This window comes from Ornithorhynchus anatinus, chromosome 4 (genome assembly GCF_004115215.2).
Source record: "Ornithorhynchus anatinus isolate Pmale09 chromosome 4, mOrnAna1.pri.v4, whole genome shotgun sequence".
Lineage (NCBI taxonomy): Eukaryota > Metazoa > Chordata > Mammalia > Monotremata > Ornithorhynchidae > Ornithorhynchus > Ornithorhynchus anatinus.
Genome location: NC_041731.1, coordinates 119,051,228 through 119,075,030, shown reverse-complemented (window position 1 = coordinate 119,075,030; position 23,803 = coordinate 119,051,228). Strand labels below are relative to the sequence as shown.

The window sequence follows — 23,803 nt, the reverse complement described above, 5'->3', positions numbered from 1 at the left end:
GTAGCCGAGGAAGCAGGTAGAGCAAAAGCCAACATACTCCAGGCTGAACCTTTGGATCTCAATCAATCATACAATTGTATTTATTTATTGAGCACTTACTAGATGCAGAGCATTGTATTAAGCACTTGGGAGAGTAGAATACAGCAGAATTGGTAGACACATTTCCTGCCCACCACGAGCTTACAGTTCTGAGGGAGAACAGATGTTAATCTGGAGATGAAAGAATAAGGGAAGGCAATGCTACCCTGTTTACTGAATATCTCCCATTCCATCCCTTGGTTTGAAAATGTCCTTTCTATCTCCTCCTCTTCTATTAACTCATTTCTTCCTTCCCCTCTGCACTTCTGTGAGAACCTCAAAGAATAGAACTCACATATATTTTCCTAAAAGAAAGACATGGAAGAATCATCAAAGGTTCACAGAGACTCAACGAGTTGACTATTAAGAGCTTCCCTGTAGGAAAAGCATCTCCTTCCCCTGATTTTAAAAATCAGATTTATTTGGTGAAATGGCAGATATGCATATTAAATGTCCAGGTAACCCTGGATCTTCAAAGAGGTGAACCAATATTAGCAGTCACGATTTTTAAGAGATGTCACTCATTCATTCCTTCAGTCGTATTTATTGAGTGCTTACTGTGTGCAGAGCCCCCTCTCAAGAAAGCAGTAAGGAGTCAAGTCAAATGACTCCCTACTGGCTCTAGAAATATCCTACTATGTGATCTGAGGTATGTCACTTAACTGTGCCTCAGTTTGCCCATCTATCAGATGGAGATTCGTTCCCTGCTCTCCCTCCTACTTAAACTAGGAGTCCCATGAGGGATAGGGACCTGACTATCTCATGTACAGAGGTTGACACATAGCAAGCACCAATAAATACTGTTATTATTACTATTAAGCACTAGAAAGGAAACAACAATCAATCAATCAGTGGTACTATGGAGTATTTAGTGTGTGCAAAACACTGTACTAAGCGATAGAATAAGGTTAGGTACACCTTTTTAAGACAGCATCATTGTATCATGGAGAAGAGATACTCTTTTACATACATTAGATTATAATTTGGTAATTTCCCTGTGGGCAGGGAATTTGGGGATTAATCTAGCTATCTGGAGGTAGACGCACAAAATTTTATATAAAGGATAAAAGCTCTGATGAAAACAGACACTATTCCTTTAATGTTTGATTTCAAATCGATTGCAAATAGTTTGCCCATTGAATCACGAGGAATAAAGTCCTAGTTACAAAAGAACAATAGTGGTAATAATTATGGTATTTGCTAAGCGCTTAACTATACGCCAGACACTGTACTAAGTGCTGGATGATGGAGTTTCCTGCTTTATATGGCAAGTCCTGGACTGGTAACAAAGACTTTAGGACCAAGAACTTGTGTGAAGGAATTGTTTATTGAAGCAATATAACCTAGTGGAAAGAGTGTGGGCCTGGGAGTCAGAGAACCAGGGTTCTAATCTCCGCACACAGTAAGTGCCGAGGGCATGTAATGGCAGCTTTTATCCCAGACCTGGCCTGCCATAGCATGTTGGGAAAAGTTGGGGGCTGAGGCCTGGTGTTTAACTAGTTGGAGATAAAGAATGTGTTTTCTCGGCAAGAGCTTTGGGCCACATGGAAATTGAAATTAGGTTACAAACGAAATCAGTTTCATTATAAAAATCATTCTACTGATGAAGAGGCAAGAAAAACACCCTTGTCAGGACAACTACTGTTTTCTTTCTCATTTTCAAGCTCTTCAAACTTTTTCTTAGACTCCCTACTCCCTTCTCCTCAGCCTCTTCCTCCTCCTCCTCTTCCTCCTCCATACAGCTGTAGTATAGCAACGGCACCGCATATACAATTTATGAATGGGAGTCCTTTGGGCCACCCTCATTTAAACATGCAATAGAGCTAGATGGTTCATGTCCATTTTTATTTGTAACTGCCATCTTACAGGTCCATAAGGAAAAATCCAAGTAAAATGAATCCTACTCTGGAGTTCAAACCCCACAAAGACACCGCAACAATTCTAGGAGAAGTGCAAATGAGCAGAATTCAGGAACTGAGCCAATTCTGGATGCTGAGCAGCTTTGTGAGGAAAAAAGGGGCAGGTTCTTCATTGCCACAAGACTTCAATATTACAGTCCATGGAAGGCCACAGCTTTTCCTGCTTCGGCGGGATGACTGCCAACTAGTGCATTACTTACATAATGGTATTAGAAATAGGTAACTTAGCCTTGCAGATAGGCCCTTCGCTGCCAGCCCAATTGACCAAAGGCCAGAGGTTAATCATGTCGGTTTATTCACAGTGGAGGGGGGTGTGTCTTAGGGATAAGACAAGCTAGCAAGATGATTTAGTGGTCTGGATGACTTTGTTATACTGGTAGGTAATATGCTCGAAGGTAAGTATATTGAAAGTTGTGACCCCTAAGAGGTAGGATATTAGGCATCATAGGTAGCCAATGGTCCTTACAGCAAGGGATGATAAATTTCCATGGCCATGATGTGAAAGGGATTTTAAAAATTGATATTTATTAAGCGCATACGATGTATTAAGCATTGGGTATTGTCTTATTCCGTGGAATCGTTTCCGACCCATTGTGACACCACAGACACATCTCTCTCAGAACGCCCCGCTCTCCATCTGCAATCATTCTGGTAGTGGATCCATAGACTTTTCTTGGTAAAAATGCGGAAGTGGTTTACCATTGCAACCGTCCAGGTAGTAAACTCGAGCCTCCTCCCTCTACTCTCTCCCATGCCGCTGCTGCCCAACATGGGTGAGTTTTGACTTGTAGCAGGGTGCCTTCCATTCGCTAGCCACTGGCCAAGCTAGGAATAGAATGGGTAGGCCTCTGCTTGACTCTCCCTCCCTTAACCGAGACTGGTAGAGGACTGGAAACTCTCCAGGTATGATCCTGAGAGGCGAAAGCATTGGGTAGATACAAGATAATCAGGTCAGACACAGTCCCTGACTCACGTGGGGTTCACATTCTAAATAAGAGAAAGGATGGTATTGAATCTCCATTTAACAGATGAGGGAACTGAGGCACTGAGAAGTTAAGTGACTTGCCCAGGGTCACATAGCAGGCAAATGGCAGAAATGGGATTAAAACCCAGCTCCTCTAATGCCCAGGCCCGTGCTCTTTCCACTATGCAACACAGTTCCTTAAATGCTCACTTGTTCTCAAACAGTGCAAAAAGAATAAATAAAATTTAATGTTCCATCAGAAATCCACATATGTGTGAATCCTGAAGGTGGATACATACATAAAATGCAAGAGGTGGCTGATAGATAAATATGATTAGATTAAATTAGATTAGATTTATAAATTAGTCAAAGAAGATTTGTTGGAGGAGGTGGGGTTTTAAAACGGGGGAGTGGCTTTGGGGGTAGGGAGTGGAGGGTGTCCAAGTATCTGGTGCTAACCTAAGCAAGAGGAAAGAGGCAGAGAAAATGAGAGTGAGATTCAGCCAGGAAATGAGCAAAAAGTGTGAGCAGGGGAGTAGTGGACGCGGAGAGCAGATAAGTAAAATGGAGACGAGAAGCAGCGTGGCTCAGTGGAAAAGGGCACGGGCTTTGGAGTCAGAGGTCATGGGTTCGAACCCCGGCTCTGCCACTTGTCAGCGGTGTGACTTTGGGCAAGTCACTTCACTTCTCGGTGCCTCAGTTACCTCATCTGGAAAATGGGGATTAAGACTGTGAGCCCCACGTGGGACAACCTGATTCCCCTTTGTCTACCCCAGCGCTTAGAACAGTGCTCGGCACATAGTAAGCGCTTAACAAATACCAAAATTATTAATTATTATAATACGTTATATTGTATTCTACTTGGCACAGTGCTTTTACACCCAGTAAGCATTTAATAAATATGATTAATTGATTGTCATGAAGTCAATGGTCAAAATCTTTGGGAAAAAGCTTGCACGCCTGCATACTAGTAGATTTTCCCTCACTTGCTTAAAGACATCCTTTTAACAACACTAGTTTGAACACAGATGCTATTTTCAAAGCTTTAAATGCAGCCGACTCCCATTTAACCAGGCCAATGAGGCTCAAGATGTATCAGGGAAACTCACAGTTAAACCAAAGTCATTTTAGTCAATAGGATCAACTTCCGCCCTCTCTTTCCCCTTCGTGTAGGTAGTAAAATGAAGTCCACAACGAGGAGGAGATTGGCATAAGATTGTGTTTGGTTACTTTCAAAGTGGACTGGGCTTACTATCAATTCTACCACTCCCAAAGTGAAAGTGTTGAATTCCTAACCAATATGGCACCACTGGGGCTCCCCCCACTCCCTCCCCCTCAGTCATAATGACTCAATCTGTGGCCAGCCTGGCAATAGCCCCCTGTGTGCAGCCCCACTGGGCCAGACAGTGGGCAAAGTCCTCCCCCAACTAGGGGACTGTCCGTTAGTGCTTAGTACAGTGTTCTGCACTCAGTAAACACTAAACAAATAGCAGTGATTGATGCTTCGGGACCGCCGCTGGTCCCAGCGAATTCCTTTTTTTGGTCATCTTTTTAAATGAAAAGGAAATGAGCCCGAGGCTTCTCAAGTTGTGTCCTCTGCCCTCCCTTTGAGGACGCTGCCCTTGGGCAGCAGGAACCCTCCTGAGCTCTGGGCACCCCACTAGGAAAGGCCAGCCTGGCTCCCTCCCTTCCAGCAGTCATGAGCATGATAGTGGCAGCAGCGGGGTGGTAGCTCTCTCCCTCTGCCTTGGGGATCAGACTGGGAAAATGAGCCAGGACAGCAGAAGGAAATACATTTTCCTGCTTCTCCCACTGTATCCACTGCTCCTGAGCCCGGACAAATGAGCCAGGACAGCACTGGGTAATGTATTTTCCAGCTTCCTCTGCTGCAACCACTGTTTCAGGGCCCGGGAAAATGAATCCTAGTATGCATTTGGATCTGTACTCTTTGGGCACTAGATATTCACCCCACCCTCAGCCCCATGGCACTTATGAACAGATATAAACAGAGGGCTTCAAGCTCCCCATCATCTTGCCCCCTCCTACATCACCTCCCTTCTCTCCTTCTACAGCCCACCCCGTACACTCCGCTCCTCTGCCGCTAACCTCCTCATGGTCCTTCGTTCTCGGCTGTCCCGCCGTCGACCCCTGACCCACATCCTACCACTGACTTAGAATGCCCTCCCTCCTCACATCCACCAAACAAGCTCTCTTCCCGCCTTCAGAGCCCTACTGAGAGCTCACCTCCTCCAGGATGCCCCCCCCTTTCCTCTGCTCCTCCTCCCCTCCCCAACACTCCTACTCCCTCCCTCTGCCCTACCCCCCGCCCCACAGCACTTGTGTATATATGTACATATTATTCCTTTTAATTTATTAATGATGGGCACATATCTACATTCCATTTATTTATATCGATGTTATCGATGCCTGTCTACTTGTTTTGTTTTGTTTTGCTGTCTGTCTCCCCCCTCCTAGACTGTGAGCCTGTTGTTGGGTAGGGATTGTCTCTATTTGTTGTCAAATTGTACTTTCCAAGTGCTTAGTACAGTGCCCTGCACACAGTAAGCACTCAATAAGTATGACTGAATGAATGAACAGATCCATATTGCTTATTCATAGCAATGCCTTTCTCCCCCTTTGACCAGTAACCTTGCTGTGAGCAGGGAGCAGGTCTACCAACTCTGCTGTATTTTGGTCTCCCAAGCACTCAGTACAGTGGCCTGCCCATGTTAAGTACTCAACAAAAAACATTATTTGAGTGATTGGTTGATTGATTGATTGAAGGCATGTTTCCTCAAAAGGCCTTCCCTGACTAAGCCCTTTTTTCTCTTCTCCTGCTCCCTTCTATATCACCCTGACTTGCTCCCTTTATTCAACCCCCCTCCCAGACCCAAAGCACTTCTGTAGGTATCTGCAATTTATTTATTTATATTCATGTCTGCCTGCCCCATTCTAGACTGTAAGCTCTTTGTGGGCAGGGAAAGTGTCTGTTTATTGTTATATCTACTCGCCCTAGTGCTCTGCATACAATAAGCGCTAAATTAATATGAATTACTAATTGATCCAGGACAGCAGAAGGAAGCCCAGGTGAGCTAAGCCTGGGTTCCTTCCTCCTGAACTTCACAGAAAATCCTTTCTCCATCTTCCCTGGCTTTGCCACCAACTCAGAGGATTGGGAAATTTACTAATTCAAACTATGGGACGAATCAATCAGTAGCCATTAAAGAAGGCCAATTTGACATATCATCCTGAAGGATTTTGCCTAAAGGACATTATGTAGAGCAAAATATGCCAACCTGTCATGGAACCATAAAAGGAATTGATTTGACTTTTCCTTTCTTCCTCCCTCCTTCTCTGATCGGATGGTGCTGAAAGGACTGAAAATGAAATTTGGTGGATCATTCCCAAAAGGAAGAGTCAAATGAAGTCTACAGGTTTTCAGTCAGCAAACAAAAAAAATCACTCCCTCCTAGTCTTAGCCTTAAATATTTCTCCTTCACCCCACCCACTTTGGCGACTAAACAGATCAGCTAGTTCTGTCTTGGTCATCACTACCATATGTGAACTGAGTGACCTGGTTATAAAAGGCTTTGTATCACAACTCATTATTAACCCCAAGAGCCCTCCGTGTCCAAGGGTTTGGAGTTTCAGAAGTTTCCACTCCTTGAAAATTAGCCAAAGAGAAGCACATTTGGCAAGGTGATGTGATCGTTAGAGTGACAACTGAAGATTCAACAGTGTTTTAATAGAGGTTTCCCCCATTGTTATAGGAAATCTGGCCTGGAATGGGACAATTAACCCACTCGGTAAGACACTATTCCCTCTACAGTGAAGCTCTGTGCCTCCACTTACAAAAACACCCCAGTACTTTGCTTCATCTTCCTTTGCTTACAATGTTTATATGCTGGCAGGGAGAGCAGCTGTGATGGATTAGGCACTAATAAATCAATGGCAGGGAACACACTGTACTATCAACTCACTGGTAGCATAAGTATTCTTCTACATGCAGCAACATTTACCTGCCTTTTCCCCAAGAATAAAATTGCTTTTTTCAGTGGTGACTCACAAGAGAAAAAGATCACAGTAGGTCAAGACACATCAAACTATATACCATGCATTCAGTCTTGTTCCAATTTCACAGAGGTGAGGATTATTAATCTGGTGATGGGGTTGGGAGGCGGGTGTCTAGGAAAATACCAATCTTCTCTCCAGACCATGTCTAGGCAGAAGCAAGCTGGATACCCCACGGGTGTGGCAGGAGATATTTTACAAAAACAAAGCCCCAGTTTGGCAGATTTGGGAGCTCACATTTCCCAGAACGTCCATTTGGATGACAGACTGCTGACTCCCGTAGCTTCTACAAGGAATCTGGGAGTCATTATATATCCTTCATTAGTATTCAAGAACCATCTGGTGGCTATTAGAAAATAAACATTGTAATACATTAGACCCTAAAAACAATTTTAATTAACATCAAGGTCTGTCCTGGACCCACAAAAGAAGAGAAAATCAAAGGAGAAGGTAAAAATTCCATCTTTCTTTGTCCCATTAGGTTTAGTGACATCATGGGCGTCTGAAGCACAGATAGTATAGTGTATTCTTCGGGGATGATATAATCACATAATCTGAGGATGGCTTTGGATCCATTAAAAATGGAGTGGCAGTAGAGTCATTAATATTTTGAGGATTATGTAGACTTTATGTTGATTTTCGAAAGGCAAGCAAGGGAGAACAGTGCATTACATGATAGGATTCAGTGTGCCTGTAGAATTATTGCCTTTTCTTGGAACTCTAAACATATAAAACTTTGGAAAAAAAATTATGTGCATGTTCCAACAATCCAACAACGTATTGTTCTTCCACTCCATTAGGAAAAAAGTTTGAAAGGCAAAAAAACAACTTCCCACTTAAACGTGAGTGGGTCAAAGCGAGTGAATTTACTAGACCTCCCTTTACATCTCTAATGGGTGAAGCCCATTGAGCATATTGAAACATTTCAGCCCACTGTGTTCCTAGGAAGTTAACTAACACTGACTAAATTAAGAAAACAGAATAAATAAAATCCTTCCCCAAAGAAGCTGAGAGAAGCAATAAGAAAGCAGGGAAACAAAAATGCAGGCGAAGAAATTTCTGACTCATTTTCTGCTCTGTCTCCAGTAGATCCTCAATCAATCAATAAATCAATTATATTTATTGAGAACCTACTGAGTCCTGTGCACTATACTTGGGAGAGAAGCAATATTGAACAAGAGCAGTAAGACACATATTCCCTGCCCTCAAGGAATTGGCAAGCGGAAAAAAAAGTTTAGGTACTGAGAGCTGAAGGAAAACACATACAAAGCTGGAAGCAGAACACTCACACCAGGATGAAACTCTTGAACAAATGATTGAATGTATGTGTGAATGGATAAATGTTATATGAAGAAATAAAATTCTATGTATGTACAAGAGTTCTGTGGAAAGGATTGAAATATAAAAGTGCTCAGGGTGGAAGCTGGTTTGACATCTGGGGTGTTACCTGCAAGTGCTTAATACCATTGATTGATTGATGGATTGATTGTTATGAATTGGAGAAGCAGTGTGGCTGGGATAGAGCAAGGGCCTGGGAGTCAGAAGGTCATGGCTTCTAATCCCAGCACTGCCACTTGCCTGTTGTGTTACCTTGGGCAAGTCACTTCACTTCTCTGGGCCTCAGTTACCTCATCTGTAAAATGGTGATTAAGACTGTGAGCCCTATGTGGGACAGGGACTGTGGCCAACCTCTCTCACCCCCAATGATCTGGCCACCTATTTCCTCACGAAAATCAACACAATCAGGTCTGAGCTCCCCAAAGTCACCCCTCCGCCTCTCCCCTCCCCCCCACCAACCTCTCCCCTACTTTCCCATCCTTCCCTGCAGTATCCTCAGAGGAGATCTCCTCCCTCCTCGCAAGTGCCACCCCCTCCACCTGCGCCTCGGACCCCATTCCCTCTCACCTTATTAAAACCATCGCCCCTGCCCTCCTACCTTCCTTAACTTCTATTTTTAACCACTCAATCTCCAAGGGCTCCTTCCCCTCTGCCTTCAAATATGCCCACGTCTCCCCCATCCTAAAAAAACCCGCTCTCGACCCCACTTCCCCCTCCAGTTATCGCCCTATCTCCCTACTACCCTTCCTTTCCAAAATCCTAGAACGAGTCGTCTACAATCGATGCTTAGAATTCCTTAACTCCCATTCTCTCCTAGACCCCCTCCAATCTGGCTTCCGTCCCCTCCACTCTACCAAGACTGCTCTCTCTAAGGTCACCCGTGACCTCCTTCTTGCCAAATCCAATGGCTCCTACTCCATTCTGATCCTCCTTGACCTCTCTGCTGCTTTTGACACTGTCGACCATCCCCTCCTCCTCCATACCTTATCTCACCTTGGCTTCACGGACTCTGTCCTCTCCCGGTTCTCCTTTTACCTCTCTGGCCGGTCATTCTCGGTCTCCTTCGCTGGCGCCTCCTCCCCCTCCCATCCTTTAACTGTTGGAGTTCTTCAAGGGTCAGTTCTTGGCCCTCTTCTGTTCTCCATTTACACTCACTCCCTCGGTGAACTCATTCGCTCTCACGGCTTTGACTACCATCTCTACGCAGATGACACGCAGATCTACATCTCCGCCCCTCTCCTCTCCCCTTCCCTTCAGGCTCGCATCTCCTCCTGCCTCCGGGACGTCTCCACCTGGATGTCAGCCTGCCACCTAAAACTCAACATGAGCAAGACTGAGCTCCTCATCTTCCCTCCCAAACCCGGTCCTCTCCCAGACTTCTCTATCACCGTCGATGGCACGACCATCCTTCCCGTCTCTCAGGCCCGCAATCTCGGTGTCATCCTTGACTCGTCTCTCTCGTTCACCCCACACATCCTATCCGTTACCGAGACCTGCCGGTTTCACCTCTACAATATCGCCAAGATCCACCCTTTCCTCTCCACCCAAACGGCTACCTTACTGTTACGGGCTCTCGTTATATCCCGGCTAGACTACTGTGTCAGCCTTCTCTCTGACCTCCCTTCCTCCTCTCTCGCCCCACTCCAGTCTAGTCTTCACTCCGCTGCCCGGCTCATCTTCCTGCAGAAACGATCTGGGCATGTCACTCCCCTTCTTAAACACCTCCAGTGGTTGCCTATCAACCTCCGCTCCAAACAAAAACTCCTCACTCTAGGCTTCAAGGCTCTCCATCACCTTGCCCCTTCCTACCTCTCCTCCCTTCTCTCTTTCTACCGCCCACCCTGCACGCTCCGCTCCTCCGCCGCCCACCTCCTCGCCGTCCCTCGGTCTCGCCTATCCCGCCGTCGATCCCTGGGTCACGTCCTCCCGCGGTCCCGGAACGCCCTCCCTCCTCACCTCTGCCAAACTGATTCTCTTTCCCTCTTCAAAACCCTACTTAAAACTCACCTCCTCCAAGAGGCGTTCCCAGACTGAGCTCCTCTTCTCCCTCTACTCCCTCTGCCACCCCCCCTTACCTCTCAGCAGCTTAACCCTCATTTTCCCCTTTTCCCTCTGCTCCTCCACCTCTCCCTCCCCATCCCCACAGCACTGTACTCGTCCGCTCAACTGTATATATTTTCATTACCCTATTTATTTTGTTAATGAATTGTACATCACCTTGATTCTATTTAGTTGCCATTGTTTTTACGAGATGTTCTTCCCCTCGACTCTATTCATTGCCATTGTTCTTGTCTGTCCATCTCCCCCGATTAGACTGTAAGCCCGTCAAACGGCAGGGACCGTCTCTATCTGTTGCCGACTTGTTCATCCCAAGCCCTTAATACAGTGCTCTGCACATAGTAAGCGCTCAATAAATACCATTGAATGAATGAACCTGATTACATACCTACCCCAGAGCTTAGAACAGTGCTTGGCACAAGGTAAGTGCCTAACAAGGAATATAATAATAATGATTATTAATTATTGTTATTGCTATTAATTCATCTGGGAAAGTGCCCTGGAAGAGGTGTTGTTGACTGACTCATTTGGGAGGAAAACTCCTTCCTGTTATCAGCCAATCAATGGTGGGATTCACAGTGTGCTTATTGTGTGAAGAGCATATACTACGCATTTGGGAGAGTACAATAAAGCAGAGTTGGTAGACACGTGCCCTGCCCACAATGAGCTGTTTCTGATTTATGTTTAATATTAACACTCTTTAGAATGATACCTCTCCTACTCCCACTACTATTAATGAAAATAATGGTATTTACCAAGTGCTTACTAAATGTAAGCACTGTACTAAGCCCTGGGGTAGACACAAGATTATTAGGTCCCTCCTGGGACTCACAGTCTAAGTAGGAGAGAAGAACATTATTGAAACCACATTTTGCAAATGAGGGAACCAAGGCACAGAGAAGTTGAGTGACTTGCCCAAGGTCACACAGTTGTCAAATGGGCATTAAAACCCAGGTCCTCTGACTCCCAGGCATGGGCTGTTTCTTCTAAGTCATGCTGCTTCCCAAAGGTCAAAAAGACAGAAATGAGCAAAGACCAAAGCTATGGCTTTGTAAAGCCTTCTCATTTTTTAAAGAGCCAAGATGAGGGTGTAAAAACATGAAAGGACCAAATATCAGAATTTTCTTCAGATATTGCAGAAACCATAAAATTCACCCTATTTTATCCATATTTCAAAGGGAAACATATTTTTATTAGAAAATATGATGCCTGTTTATAACGGTGAATCATTTGCTTAAACAATTGGAAAGACCTTGTGAGTCGATTCTAGTTTCACTCCATACCAAAAGGAAACCATGTATGGAGAAAGAGACAGATGGGGAAAGAACTTGAAACTCTTTCTAAACAGAAATAACTTCACTCGAAAGCTATCCTCCTCCCTAACATTCTTATTTGCTACTATACCAACAGTTTCCTCCTGAGTAAAATGGGAATTAAATGCATATCCACTCTGCCCCTTAAAACTGTAGGAGCCCTATGTGGGACAGGGACTGTGCAGATCTGATTGTAGTATATCTATCCCAGTGATTTGTACAGTGCATGGCACTTGGGAAGCACTTAACAAATACTACAATTATCATTATATTAATTATTTTATTACTATTAACATTATCATTGTTATTATCATTATCTTTATCATCACTATCCACTAGGCCCTGCTGTTTATACTACCCAAAGTCTGATTTGGGGAGAGTAGTGTGTACTTACTGAAGTATATAAAGAAGGAATGATATGCTGGGTCAGCACAACGTCCATCTAGCCCAGTATTCTGTCTCCTACAGGGTAGTAGACTATGACATACCAGCCCTCAGAAAGCACATGACTCTCTTCTCATCATAGCCATATTTTTGCCAGTTTTTGCCAGTTTTCAATTAAGCAATCTTATTTACTGAGCACTTGCATGCAGAACACAGTAATAAATGCTTGGGAGAGTACAATGTAAGAGTTGTTAAATGCATTCCCTGCCCACAAGGAGCTTTATTCTAGAGAGGAAGACAGATATTATAATAAATTATATTCTAAGTGCTGTAGTATTGGGGGTGTGTGGATGATATCAGGACACAAATCCAATTGTAAGGGCAACACAGACAGGAGAGGGAGTAGGGGAAATGAGGGCTGGGTTGGGGAAGACCTCTTGAAAAAGATGTGATTTGAATAAGCCTTTGAAAATGGGGAGAGTGATCTTCTGTCAGATATGAAGGGAGAGGGAGTTCCAGGCCAGTGGCAGGATAGGGGCAAGGAGTCAACCGTGAGACAGAGAAGATCGTCATCATCATCATCAGTGGGATTTATAGAGCACTTACTGTGCATAGAACATTGTACTAAATGCTTGGGATAGAACAATACAACAGAATTGATAGGAAAGTTCTCTGCCCATGAGGAGTTTACCACCTAAGGTGTAGGGAGCCAGACATTAATATAAATAAATCATTTTATAGTTATACAATTTATAGATATGTACGTAAGTGCTGCAGTGTTGAGGGTTGGCCAAATTTAAAATGCCCAAAGCTCCCAGGTCCATATGCACAGACAAGGCAGAAGGGAGGGGGAATCAGGGAAGAGAGGGCTTAATCAAGCATCACCGATTAGATTGGTGTAAGAAGAGAGAAGCAGCATGGCTCAATGGAAGGAGCCTGGGCTTGGGAGTCAGAGGTCAGGGGCTCGAATTCCGGCTCTGCCACTTGTCAGCTGTGTGACTGTGGGCAAGTCACTTAACTTCTCTGTGCCTCAGTTCCCTCATCTGTAAAATGGGGATGAAGACTGTGAGCCTCACATGGGACAATCTGATTACCCTGTATCTATCCCAGCGCTTAGAACAGTGCTCTGCATGTAGTAAGCGCTTAACAAATACCAACATTATTTTTATTATTATTATTAAAGTGAACATCCTGGGTTGTAGTGGGAAATCAGTGAGGTAAGATAGGAGCAGGAGAGGTGAATCAGTACTTTAAAACCGATGGTGAGGAGTTTCCATCTGATGTAGAAGTGAATGGGCAACCCCTGGACATTCTTGAGGAGTCGGGGAAGCAAGGACAGAACTTTTTTTAAAAACTGTATCATTAGATTTCCCTAAAATCCCTAAAAGTATTCGTGTAGTACTACAATAATGATGATGATGATGACAACAAGAAGAAGTAGTGATATTCTTTAAGTACCACATACCGAGCATTATACGATGTGAATATTAATGTTGTGGGGGTGGGGTGAGTATCAAGTTGGTACAAGATGTCTGATTTAGTCCTTCTCTGACATGAAGTGTACAGTTTAAGAGGGAGGGGGAATAGTTAGTTCATCCCCATTTTACAAATGAGGAACCTGAGGCAGATTGGCATAGTGGATAGAGCACGGGCCTGAAAGTCAGAAGGACATGGGTTCTAATTCCGACTCCACCACCTGTCTGCTGTGTGACCTTGGGCAAATCACTTTACTTCTCGATGACTCAGTTACCTCATCTGTAAAAATGGGAATTTAGACTGTGAGCCTGTCACCCATCGCCGGGGACAGGTTCTTTCGGAATCGGCGTGGCGAGAGAGGCCAGGGATGGAAAACCTGAGTTTTGTATAGTATTTATTCCACGGGGTGAATTGAATTAATTATTTAGACATGACAAATCGGCCTTCCCTTTTGGGAGAAATATGGTGTTAAAGCTTCCCTAACGGGAGGAATACACTGGTATGTTATTCGCACATGGCCGGACACCCGAGCCCACTTATGATTTACTGACAATGTGGTGAGGCGGCTGGCTCCCACCATGTGATCGCCCCACCCAGGAGGAATCCACCTTTGCGTTAAATACACTTATGCGTTAAACACTAATGAGTTACATACACTTATGAATTACATACACTTATGTGTTACATACACTTAAAAGTTACATACACTTATGCCCTAAATCCAGTTATGCATTACCCACTTATGTGTTACTTGAGCTTGGTGAGGTGGCTAGCTCCCACCCTGTTCTCATCCCACTGGGGAGGCAGCCACTTAGACATCAAATCCACTTATGTGCTATTCGCACTTGGTGAGACAGCTACCTCCCACCCTGTTCACATCCCACTCGGGAGGCACCCACTTAGGCATCAAATACACTTAAACGTTACATACCCATGGTGAAGCGTCTGGCTTCCAACCCCTCGAGCGCTCAGCAGGACGGGATACTCACCCATCCCACGGCTCCTCACTCGGTGCAGGCAAAGCGGCCTTCTCACGCTCTGAACAGAGGCGACCCGCAGCCGGCTGCTGCAAATCCCATTCCTCTGCACAGAAAGTTAGAGGCGCCAGGTATTTATCACCTGTGCCCCTAGCCATTCCAGCTTCCGGCCTCAGTTTATGCAATCTCTGCCCTCCCCTCTCCTCCTTTCCTAATTAAATTGGCACGGGGGCGAGGGACACCTTCTGTATTCCCAACTTGGACTGTCAATCTGGCAGTTTCGGTTGTGGGGGCGGTGTCCCACCCTCACTTCCGAGTTCTGCCTGCTGGCTCAGGAGGTCATGAGATAGCATTTGACCTTGAGATGGTCGGTACCACAGGGTCACCTTGGGACAGGGACTTTGTCTAACCCGATTTGCTTGTGTCCATACCAACATTTAGTACAGTGCCCAGCACATAGTAAGCGCTTAATAGATACCATAATTATTATAGGGAAGCTATAGTGGCTATCACATGGCACAGTGGATAGGGCATGGGCCTGGGAGTCAGAAGGTCATGAGTTCTAATCCTGGCCTCGCCACTTGTCTGCTGTGTGACCTTGGGCAAGTCACTTCAATTCTCCAGCCCTGAATTCCCTCTTCTGTAAAATGGGGATTAAGACTGTGAGCCCCATTTGGGACAGGGACTGTGTCCAACCCAATTTGCCATTATCCACCCCAGCACTTAGAATGGTATCTGGCACATAGTAAGTGCTTAGCAAATGCCGTAATTATTACTATTATTAATTGAGTGAATTGCTCAAGCCCACCCAGCAAACAAATGGTGGAGACAGCATTAGAACCTGGTCTCCTAACCCCCGTTTTATATTCTTTCTCCTAGGCCATGCTGCCTTTCTGTAGTCTCTGTAATAAATTGCACTATTTCTCTTTTTCCCACTTTTTCAGTTTCTGTTTGGATTATTCAAACCTGGATTGAGAGTCCTTTTGTAATTAACTCTTGATCCCCTGAGAAGCATGGAGTCCTCATTTATAATTTTAATTATGCTTATCATAGTCATCATGCTATGCTAAAATATACACTAACATTCTTGAAAAATGGGTTTATTATGGAAATTTCCAGTGACCTTTTCTGAACACAATACTGAAGTGTACCCACCAGTTTAATCCTAGGAAATTTATGAGACCAGGTGACACTGGCCTTTTGGAGGCAACCATTCAGAGTAATGTTTTCCCTTAAATTCCTCAAATAGACAGCTCAAGGACCAAGACAAGCTGACAGTGTCTTTATCCTGAGTGGTGCAGAGCATCTGGAAACATCTTTTTTTTTCCTAGAAACAGGGAGAATTGTGGCAAATTGGTTGTCACTTTAAAAAAAGCAGTCAGCATTCTGTTGGAAGAAGAGACCTTCTGCCAGTTAGCAAGTCCATCAGTCACCCATGCTTCATTTCAGCTCATTCAAGGATTCCTGTATCTCTAGACTGTAAGCTTGTTGTGGGCAGGGAAGGTGTCTGTTATATCGTAATCTCTCAAGAGTTTAGCAGAGAGCTCTGTGCACAATAAGCACTCAGTAAATATGATTGATTGACTGACTTTACAGCTGCCGAATGATATAATCATGGTAATACTAATAACAGTAATCATTAAATGCTTACTACAGACCAACCGCTGTGCTAAGTGCTGGTGTAGATACAATGAAAGCAGATTGGACACAGTCCCTGCCTGATACAGAGCTCCTCAAATCCTCCTAATAATCACTCTTCCACCCTTTGGAATGCTCACCTCCTCCAAGACGCCTTCCCAGACTAAGTCCCCCTTTTCTTTAGCTCCCCCTCCCTTCTGCATCACCTCAACTTGCTCCCCTTACTCTTCTCCCCTCTCCCCTCCCCACAGCACTTATGTATATATCTGTAATTCTATTTATTTATACTGATGTCTGTTTACTTGTTTTGATGTGTACATACCTATAATTCTATGTATTTATATTGATGCCTGTTTATTTGTTTTGATGTCTATCTCCCCCCTCTAGACTTTAAGCCTGATGTGAGCAGAGACTGTCAATTGCACTTTCCAAATGCTTAGCACAGTGCTCTGCACCCAGTAAGTGCTCAATAAATACTATTGAATGGATGAACGAATCAAGGGGGAGGGAGGACAATGTCTTAACCCATTTTTCAGATGAGGAAACTGAGACACAGAGGAGTTATCCAATCACAGACAGCAGGCAAGTGATGCAACTGGGACTCGGATTAGGGTCCCTGTCCTCCAGATCGAAGCACATGGTCTCCCACGGGATAAATTCCCATAGGATGACCATTTGTCTACTGGAGCCAACCTGACTTCATGTGGAAACTTTACCATTGAGTTCTGTGAGGAAGCCAATCAGGGAGGTTTGGGGGCCCGTTGGCCACTGGGTTAGGGTTTCCTTTGTGGTTGGTGGAAGGTCAGCCCTCGGAGCACTTTTTAAAACTTACCCACGCGGCCTGCAGAGCAGAATGCCAGCAGGTATGGGGGCTGTTCTGCGGCACTGTAAACCACAAGGTTAACAATAATAATAATAATGGTATTTGTTAAGCACTTACTATGTGCCGAGCACTGTTCTAAACACTGGAGTAGATACAAGGTAATCAGGTTGTCCCACGTGAGGCTCACAGTTTAATCCCCATTTTACAGATGAGGTAACAGAAACAGAGAAGTTAAGTGATTTGCCCAAGGTCACATAGCAGACAAGTGGCAGACCCTGGATTAGAACCCACAACCTCTGACTCCCAAGCCCATGCTCTTTCCACTGAGCCACACAACGGCTGCTCCAGCTGCGGTGGCACACGGCTCTTTTGGAATGAAATTCATCTCGGAATTGTGCTTGGATATGAAAGCTTGGGGCTTTCATTTGGGTCCCGGTTTCCAAATGTTGAGAAGATGAATCTCAGCAACACGACCAATTCCTGTTCTCCATCCATTTGGCCACTGTATTCAGGCATATTTTGGGTAGATGATGCCTAATGACAAAGGTGAAACAGGGAGGAGTTCTAGGGGGGGCTGAATCTGACAACAAAAGGATGGTTTGGGGTGGAAAAGGGACTATAATAGTGTACCTTTCCTGGGCCTTTTCCATTCAGAATGAACGTTCCCTAGGAACAATTGGCTAAGAGGGGAAAGCTATATCCTAAAGCTATATCCTTTCTCGAAAAGGATGTGCACTTAAATTGTCTTGGCAACCACCGTGACGGTTAGTACTGAGCTATCCATTCTCTCTCACACACTCTTCCTTTTCCCAGCAGCACACATTGGGTCATGGCTGGTAGGGAAAATGAGTGCAATCTGCCATCACAGCACAAACCCTCTGGACCATCATCCTTCCCCACTACACATAGGAGCCTATACTGAAGACTGAGAGACTCAAATGAAGAACCCTGTGGATGTCTTTCTTGCTACCAGGAGCGATAGTAAAACTCAATGGACTTTTCTGAAGAGAACAAGCTTAACAACTGCTTAAACCAATTTTCCAGAAAGTTCCCAGCCATCATTAAAGCCCATAACCATATCTGAATTGTTATCCAGATAGCGTGCAAGAGGATGGAATATTTTTTCTGGTTTTCTCCTTGCCAGTCAATGGAATTTGTGGAATTTATCAATCATTGAAATTTATTGAGCACTTACCGTGTGCAGAGTATGTACTGAGAGATCCCTGCCCAAAAGGAGCTTACAGTCTAAAGGGAGCTTTGCTATTCACCTCACTCCCACCCCCTCAGCACTTATGTACATATCTTTATATTCTGCTGCCTTCTCTCATTAATCAGTCACATCTGTTAAGTGTTTACTTTAAGGAGGACACTGTACTAAGCACTTGGGAGAGTAAAATATGACAATATAACAGGCACCCCTCCCTCTGTGCCTCGACGAGAGTGAGGAGGGGGAGGAGAGTAAGGGGTGGGGGGGTTGTCTCGGGGGTTGGGAGATAGAGGCGGGGAAGGGGCCTGGGTAGTGCAATATAACAGGCACATTCCCTGTCCTCAATAAGTTTACAGTCTACAGGGGGAGACAGACAAGAATATAAATAAATAAATTACAGATATTTACATAAGTGATGTGAGGCTGGGAACAGGGATGATTAAAGGGAACAAGTCAGGGTGATACAAAAGGGAGTGGAAGAAGAGGAAAGGAGGGCTTAATCAGGGAAGGCCTCTTGGAGGAGGTGTCTTCAAGACGGCTCTGAAGGTGGGAAGAATAATTGCCTGTCGGATATGAAGAGGGAGGGTGTTCCAGGACAGAGGCAGCATGTGGGTGAGAGGTTGGCAGTGAGATAGCTGAGACTGAAGTACATTGGTTGGGTTAACACTAGAAGAGCAAAGTGCTGGGTTGCAGTAGGAGAGTGTGGTAAGAGGGTGCAAGGTGATTGAGGTATTTAAAGCCTATGGTAAGGAGTTTCTGTTTGAGGGAGAGGTGGATGAGCAACCACTTGGGCTTCTTGAGGAGTGGGGAAATATGGGCTCAATGTTTTTGTTAAAAAACGATCTGCGCAGCAGAGTGAAGTATGGACTGGAATGGGGAGAGACAGGAGGCAGGAAGGTCAGGAAGGAGACTGGTACAGTAATCAAGATAGGATGATTTGCGTGTACACTCCCCAGAAATAAGGACAGTTCCTGGAACATAGTAAGCACTTAACAAATACCACAATTATTATTATTGTTATAAGTGCTTGGAGTAACATGGTAACAGTTTGGGTGGAGAGAAGGGGCAGATTCTAATGATGATGTGCAGGTTGAACTGATAGGGTTTAGCGATGGATTGAATATGTGGGTTGAATGAGAGAGCAGAGTCAAGGATGATGCCAAAGTTTTGGGCAGTTGAAACAGGAAAGGTGGTGGTGCTGTCTACAGTGATAAGAAATTCAGGGGGAGAACAAGGTTTGGATGAGAAGACAAGGAGTCCTTTTTTTGGACATGTTAAATGTGAGGTGATGGCAGTGTGTCCAACTAGAGTCTTGAAGGCAGGAGGAAATGTGAGGTTGCAGAGAGGGAGAGAGTTCAGGGCTAGAGATGTAGATTTGAGAATCATTGAGAATTCATTCAGTCATTTATTAAGCACTTACTGTGTGCACAGCACTGTACTAAGCTCTTGGGAAAATACAATACAACAATAAGCAGCCGCATTCCTTGCTCACAACAAGCTTATAGTCTAGAAGTGGGGGAGGCAGACATCAATATAAATAAGTAAAATTACAGATATGTACATAAGTGTTGTGGAGCTGGGCAGGGGGAAGAGCAAAAGGAGCAAGAATGATGCAGAAGGGCATGGGAGATGAGGAAAGATGAGGGGGCAAGGTGGTGGAGTGCTTGAAGGCCAAAGGTGAGGAGTTTTCGTCTAATGTAGAAATGGATGGGCAACCACTGCAAAGGGGTGGTAGTTGAAGCCAAGGGAGCAAATGAGATTTTCAAAGAAGTGGGTGTAGTTGTAGAATAGAAAGGGACCAAGAACTGAACCCCAAGTGACACCCACAGTTAGGGGGTGGGAGGCAGAGGAGGAGCCTGTGAAAGAGATAGGAGGAGACCAGGAGAGGACAGTGTCAGTGAAGCTGAAGATAGATAACGTTTCAAGGAGAATTTGGTGTTGAAGGCAGCTGAAGGTCAAGGAAGACTAGGCTAGAGTAGAGTTTGCTGGATTTGGAAAGAAGGAGATCATTTTTTGGCTCATTTTGGAGAGGGAAGTTTCTGTGGAGTGAAGGGGACAGAAGCCAGATTGGAGGGGGTCCAGGTGAGACCTGGAGGAGAGGAACTTGAGACAGTGGGTTTAGACAACTAGCTCAAGGAGTTTGAAGAGTTTGAAGAGTTTGAAGAGTTATTGTAAGAGGAAGATGGGGAAAAATACTGGAGCGAGCCAAGAGGTCATTCATTCATTCATTCATTAGTATTTATTGAGTGCTTACTATGTGCAGAGCACTGTACTAAGTGCTTGGAATGTACAAATCAGCAAAAGATAGAGACAGTCCCTGTCCACTGATGGGCTTATAGTCTAATCGGGGGAGACAGACAAAAACAATAGTAATAAATACTAACAAGGGGATGTACATCTCATTAAAACAATAGCAATAAATAGAATCAAGGTGATGTACATCTCATTAACAAAATAAATAGGGTAATGAAAATATACACAAATGAACGGACGAGCACAGTGCGGAGGGGAAGGGAGAGGGGGAGGAGCAGAGGGAAAAGGGAAAAAGGGGGCTTAGCTGAGAGGAGGTGAAGGGGGGGATAGAGAGGCAGCAGAGGGAAAAGGGGAAGCTCACTCTGGGAAGGCCTCTTGGAGGAGGTGAGTTCTCAGTAGAGCTTTGAAGAGGGGAAAAGAATTAGTTTGGTGGAGGTGAGGAGAGAGGGCATTTCAGGATAGCAGGAGGACGTGGTCCAGGGGTCGATGGCGGGATGGGCAAGAACAGGGAATGGTGAGGAGGTGGGCGGCAGCGGAGCGTATGGGGTGGGTAGTAGAAAGAGAGAATGGAGGAGAGGTAGGAGGGGGCAAGGTGACGGAGAGCCTTGTAGCCTAGAGTGAGAAGTTTTTGCTTCGTGGGAGGGTTTTTTTGTTTGTATTTTTTAGGATAGAGGAGACATATTAAAACAATGGAGAAGAAGCCACTGGAGAGAGAACAGTTAAACATTTGAAGATGGCTCTTAGGGATGGAAGAAAGGACAGGGTATGTGCTCTGATTAGGTGCAAAAGGATGGAATTGGGTGCACATGTGGAGGGGGTGATTTTGACAGAAGGCAGAAGATTTCCTCTTGAGCTACTACTGGGATAGATAAAGAGTTGAAGAAGGGGCAGGAGAAGGAAGGGACTGGAGAGGAGCAAGGGAGATTTTAGGGAGTTCATGCCTGATAGTTTCAATTTTCCCAATAAAGCAAGTAGTAAGGTCTTTAGATGCAAGAGAAAGGAGAGGTGGAGGGACAGGGGGTTTGAGGAAGGAGGTAAACATCTGGAGCAACTGGTATGGGCAATGAGCAAAGGCACCAGTAACATTGGAGAAAGTTTTGTGGATAGAGGAGGGGGCAAAGCTAAAGTATGCGAGTATGAACTTGAAGTGGAGGAAGTTGGCCTGATATCTAGATTTCTGCTATCATCACTCTGCGACTCATGTACAGGAGTGAAAGCAGTGGACTGTGGAGGTGATCCAGGGCTGTGAGGTGGTGATATATTGTTCATGGAAAATCTGAAAAAAGAGTCAACTTGGGAACTTGTGGATGGATAATCTTCTCTTAAGAGTGTCACTTCCAAGAAAGTTCCTGACCGGTCCGGGAGGCAAATGATTGGCATCTGCTCCCCAGGAGTGCTGGCGGAGCTTCACGGCTATTCCAGAAAGGGACAGAAACTCAAAACCTATTTGTTTCATCCACTCTACATTCTGCATGTAACTATTTTGCACTGAAATTCTGAAACATTTGTAGAATCAACTGATGCTATGTAACTGGGAATGTTAGCAGTCATCCACTTCCTGCATTCATCAACATAAGAACACCCTTTCTCTCTGTCTCTGTTCTCAAAAGACTTGGGATCTTTCTTCATCCACTTTCCGGGGCCGAAGGAAATCGTAAAAGGTCAGACAGGCTGAAAACAGGGTAAAAGTCTGGACCCTGGGGAGAGAAGGGGAGAAAAAAACTGTCAATTCAGGAGGGAAGCAGGATTTCTTGCCCATTTGGGATGTAGGAATTCATGGTTCAGGACTTCAAAAATGTTGGTTTTGTCTCTTTCCCAGAAAAAGATATCTTGGTGCTTAATACAAGGATTATCCACAGTAAAATAAAGTTAACTTCCCACAAAATCCACCTAACCTTATCTGTGTAGAGAGGGCCACTATGGTAATTCAATGTGTCTGTGTGAGTGGTTCCCTGTTAAAACTGCCCTATTGTGGTTTCTAAAGGGACAAGCTGAATTCTGGGTTGGAAAGAAGGAGGAGTAGAGGGTTAAGGGCAGGGTGAGAGACATGAGGAGTTATGAGGAAAGTCACGAGAGTCATTTTAAAGTACAATACTCCAGCCTTGCTTTGCCACCAGAGCAGAGCACTAAATGGTGTCCCAGTGCCTTAAAATAGCTAATGGATTTTCCTAAGGAAAAGGAGCTAGAGAAAGAGAGATAAAGGGGAAGAAAGATGGAGAGAAAGAGAGAGAAGGTATATTGCACTCTTCTAAATGTTAAGTATGGTTCTTCCCACCCAATAAGCAATCAATAAATACAATTGATTGATTGACTGATTGAGATGAAGAGAGAAAGAGAGAGCGAGAGAGGGAGAGGAGCAGAAAGAGAGAGGAAGAGGGAGAGGAAGAAGACAAGGGAAAGGGAGAGGCAAAGGGAGAGGAAGATGGAGGGAGAGGGAGAGAGGAAGAAGGGGAGGGGGTGGTGGAGAAGAAGATGGGGAGAGAGGGAGAGAAAGAGTAAGGGAGAGAGAGAAAGAGTAAGGGAGAGAGACAGAGAAGGAGACACAGGGAGGGAGAAAGAGAAAAAGAGGGAGAGAAGCAGGCAGATAGTTCCTAAAGTTAATTAATTAATAATGCTACTTTTTCATTCATTCATTCAATAGTATTTATTGAGCGCTTACTATGTGCAGAGCACTGTACTAAGCGCTTGGAATGTACAAATCGGTAACAGATACAGTCCCTGCCCTTTGACGGGCTCTTAAGCTCTTACTATGTGCCAAGCACTGTTCTAAACATTGGCAAAGATACAAGGTAATCAGGTTTTCCCACATGGGGCTCACAATCTTAATCCCCATTTTATAGATAAGGTAACTGAGGCACAGAGAAGTTAAGTAGCTTGCCCAAGGTCACACAACAGACGGGTGGTGGAGACGGGATTAGAAATACCGTCCTCTGGCTCCCAAGCCCGTGTTCTTTCCACTAAGTCACGCTGCTTCTCAAAACACCTTAAAACCTTCCCAAGTACTGGACACCTTAAAGATATGATCCCTGCTCTCACAGAGCTTATTACCAGCTCAGCTATAGATGACTTAAGGCTTCAGATATTGCATCAGCAATATCTTTAATTGCATCCATTGGCTTCCAGGAATCCAAGCCATATCTCAGAGAAATGAATAGATCTGTCTCTTCCTGGACGTGGCAAGCTGAAGATGAAACACAAGATTAGTTTTTCTGTGTTACCGGTTGTCTACTTATGCCAGGTGAGTGGGAGTGATTATTCACACTACAGGCTGGAGCAGCCTTTACAGGAGACACCAGATCCTATT

The 23,803-nt window shown here is 44.7% G+C and overlaps 1 non-coding gene across 1 annotated transcript; it reads right to left on the bottom strand.

Annotated features, from left to right (window-relative positions):
- Positions 1-2,780: 2,780 nt before the first annotated feature.
- Positions 2,781-2,918, bottom strand: LOC114811528. The gene has a single exon (XR_003759225.1). It is a non-coding gene; the product is annotated as a small nucleolar RNA SNORA7 (small nucleolar RNA).
- Positions 2,919-23,803: the final 20,885 nt, after the last annotated feature.